The sequence below is a fragment of the Nannospalax galili genome, unplaced genomic scaffold, assembly GCF_000622305.1.
Source record: "Nannospalax galili isolate Female #2095 unplaced genomic scaffold, S.galili_v1.0 scaffold180, whole genome shotgun sequence".
Taxonomy (NCBI): domain Eukaryota; kingdom Metazoa; phylum Chordata; class Mammalia; order Rodentia; family Spalacidae; genus Nannospalax; species Nannospalax galili.
In genome coordinates, this window is record NW_008348199.1 from 203,941 (window position 1) to 207,541 (window position 3,601).

The 3,601-nt window shown below is 49.7% G+C and overlaps 1 long non-coding RNA gene across 1 annotated transcript; it reads right to left on the reverse strand.

Annotated features, from left to right (window-relative positions):
• Positions 1-1,420: 1,420 nt before the first annotated feature.
• On the reverse strand, positions 1,421-3,591 carry LOC115072333. Its single transcript, XR_003851374.1, has 2 exons — positions 3,430-3,591; positions 1,421-1,962 (listed from the first exon to the last, which is right to left on the reverse strand). It is a non-coding gene; the product is annotated as an uncharacterized LOC115072333 (long non-coding RNA).
• Between the last annotated feature and the right edge of the window lie 10 nt (positions 3,592-3,601).

The window sequence follows — 3,601 nt, forward strand, 5'->3', positions numbered from 1 at the left end:
TAGTATAAACCCTGTAAAACATAAAATTGAATGAGGTTTTTGACCTTTAAAAAAGATCTCCATTTCTTCTTTTTTTTGGTGTTTTTGAAGCAGGGTCTCCCTGTGGCCCCAGCTGTCCTGGAACTCACTATGTAGCCCAGGCTGGCCCTGAACTCACAGAGATCTGCCTGCCTCTGCCTCCCAAGTGCTGGGACTGCAGGTGTGCACCATCACACCCGGCTTCCATTTCATTTTAAAATAGTTTCATACAGGAAACTCATTTTTAAATGCTACTAACACTTAGATGTTTGCATATGTGTCTCTAATCTCTGTGTATCTGATTATTACTAGTCATGGTTACATTCAGATCCTTGGCACCTATGTATGGATATGCAGTCATCTGGTAGATTTCAATGATTATTAACTCTACTAATTAACATGAAACAAATTTTTATGCTTCTTCCTCAAATATAGCTCATTTTTAAAAAAAAATTTGATTTATTTTTTGTGTGTATTTCATACAAAACATCCCAAACAGTCTTATTCGTCTGTATCCCCACATCCCAGATGGCACCTCCCATAGCCTCCCCCCCATTGGCGCCCATATACACATACCCATATGCTCTGTCATCCCCGTTACTGTCCACTGTGTTGTTGGTGCCCCCAGCCATTCCCCAGTGCTTGTCCGTCTGCTGAATCTAGTCAGCCTTTTCAAGTTCCTTGCTTTAGGAAGATGAGCTCTTCCTCATCTAACAGCAATCAGTTGCCAATATCCCTTTAGATAAGATTGGGGTCTGCTGTTCATTTTCCCAGTTCTATGCTGGATTACTATCTGGGAGTCTCTTGGGCCACCCAGGTCAACAACTTAAAGGTAGGTATCTCCTGTCTGGCACTGTTTCTTGTTATGTAGCCTTTAACTATACACATGGACTCTTAAAGAATTACATTGACCCCTTTAATCTTTGGTTATACTTTCTTTTTGGGTGTTTAAGACAGTTGACCCAGATAAACCAATTTATTTTTACTCTTAAGGCTATTTGAGGATCTGTTCCTCAGGGGTCACACGGGCTTGGGAGGAACTCCTGGCTCCTTTCTTTTACCAGTTCCACCTATGTGAAGATAAGTCAAAGGTCCTGCTCAACTGTGGCTGGCTTCACTTGGAAGCATGGAGGAAAAGTTTCCTCTGTGTTGTCCCTCCTGTTTGTAGACTGGATACTGGTTCAATTCCATTTGATGGGGTCTCCATGGCTTCCTTGCTCAAGAGGACAGGTGACTTACCACAGTTACAGGACATTTTGAGAGATGCTCATAGTCCCTTGGAACTTAGTTGATCTAGGAGGGCAAGGGGCAAAAACTGTCCTTTATGTCCCTCTGACCAAATTAGTATAGGCCTCAAAGTATGTCTGTTAAATATCCAAGAAGGTTAGTTCTACCAGTCTGGTATTTTTAATTACTGGTATTTTTATTTCAAATCTTTTTTTAAATGCCAATGGTTGCTGCTGAATCAAGGAATGTGGGGTGTGGGGTCAACAAGGTGCAGGCAGGGCAGGTGGGCTGGTGTTAGATGCAGAGCAGACAAGCAGGTCCAAAGACCCAGTGAAGTTACTCAGCAAGGCAGGTCTTGAGCTCTCAAGTTCAGGAACTTCAGGATCCTTCACAGGTGTGGAAGTACCTAGAAATGTGTAGAAGGTTTTGGCCTGGCTAAAGCCAGGTGAGCCCCAGGATCCCATGCACTCATGTCCAATCCCACAGCAAACCCTCAGTAGGCCACAGCAAGACACTGACAAAGCCTGAGCACTCCAAGACCCTCTTGGGGCATTCACTGCTGTCCACCCCACACTGATGACCTTGGGAAGGGGACCGATGGGGATGGGCAGAGGGGGAGCTGTCTCTTGGCAGTCATACCTAGGTCAAGGTGGCATCAAACAACTTACAGGCTTTATTATTTGTGGTGGAGAGTGGGAGACCAGCATCCTTCCAGGCCTGCACAGCAGGAAAGGAATACCAGGGCCTTATTCTGATGAGCCCCAAACCCTTGGTTGCCCCTCTGTAAATTGGTCCTATGGGAAGCCCAGTGGGGTGACATCAAGTGTCATCTCAAGGACAGACAATAAATTAAGTCCCAGTCATCAGGAGAGGATGGAAGGCCTGGCCCCCAGAGGAGGGGATTAGTGTGCTAAGGTGTATCTTGAAGGATATTAGGCTTGTCACCTGTCTGGCAAGGTGGGCACCACCTACCAACAACAAATCCCTCCTCTCATCTTCAGACCAAGCCTTTAGGTAGTAAACCTGATGCCTTCAGATTGTAATGGCTGCCCTCAATGACCTGCTAAGGCAGGGGCACTGTGCCCGTGACTCCCAGTTGCAGAGGACATGCACTTTAGTCCTGGCCAGAAAGGGGCTACATCTCTCAAGACCAGGAAATGAGGTGGCTTCAGTCCAGTTGCCTCACCCCTCTGACCATCATCTCATCTGCAAAATGGGCTCAAGGTCCCAGCCTTGGGTGGCTTCAAAGGAGAAGCTCGCTGGCCCTAAGCCCAGTAAACAGATTTTGGAGAAGGTCTTGGGGGCTCCCCGCAACCCTGACAGGCCCTGCTGGTGTCCCTTGGTGGGGACCACCCCATAGTCCCCTCCAAGTGCTGCTGAGGATGCACAGGTCCCCTCTGACTCAGGCGCCCTCCAGGCACATCCTGCTTCACCACGCAGGGCCAAGCCAGGGGGGCTCAGCTTTGCTCTGAAGGTGAGGACCACCTCGGGGGGATCACCAGCATTTCTAGGGATTCTGGGGGTGGAGAGGGAGTCCACAGTGTGGACGTTAGAATGGCGCAGGGCTGGGGTGGGCAAGGATTGTGAGCAGTCCAGCTCTCTGGTGGCTTGGGAAGCACATGCCCTGTGCCCTGTGCAGGAACTTGGCCTGCCCCCAGGCACCTAGGAACACCTGTGCCTCTAAGCCCCCAGCCTGGGTATCCCTGAGCAGAGATCAGCATCCTCCCCTGCTCGGGGCTCCTGAACCCCATCTGCTGGGATGTGAGGCTCCCTGTCTGCCTCCCCTTAAGATGGAGCCCTAGGAGCTCGGCCTAAAGCTGGGCTCCTGGGATCCAGCCTGTCTCCTACGTGAGCCCCTTTCTGGTTCTGAGAACCTAGGTAAGCATGGGAAGCCCAGGGACATTGGTCATTTTCCCTCCCTTTGCTGGGGATTGAGCCCTGAGCCTCATGCACGGTAGTCAAGACCTGTACCGCTGAGCTATATCTCCCAATTTTGTTCTTTCGTTTTCTTCCAGTTTTGAGACACTGAACGGCCCAAACTGGTCTTGAGTTAGGGCTTACAGTGGAATGGCTCTCCCCTCCCCTAAAGATCCCTCCTCCCTGCAGGACACTGTCCGGGCTGTACTCTGCCATCAACCACAGATCTGCTCCTGCCTTGGGGGCTCTCCCCTCATATAACCTCACCTGCTTCCTCCCAGGGTAGGGAAGCCAGGTAAGCTGTGCAGGTACAGGGTCAGCTCCTGCCTGTATTTAAAATGTTGATAAATGTGGCCAAAGAGATGGCTCAGTGGTTAAGAGATCACAGTGCTCTTCAGAGGATCTGAGTTTGTTTCCAGGCACCCTGGTCCAGCAGCTC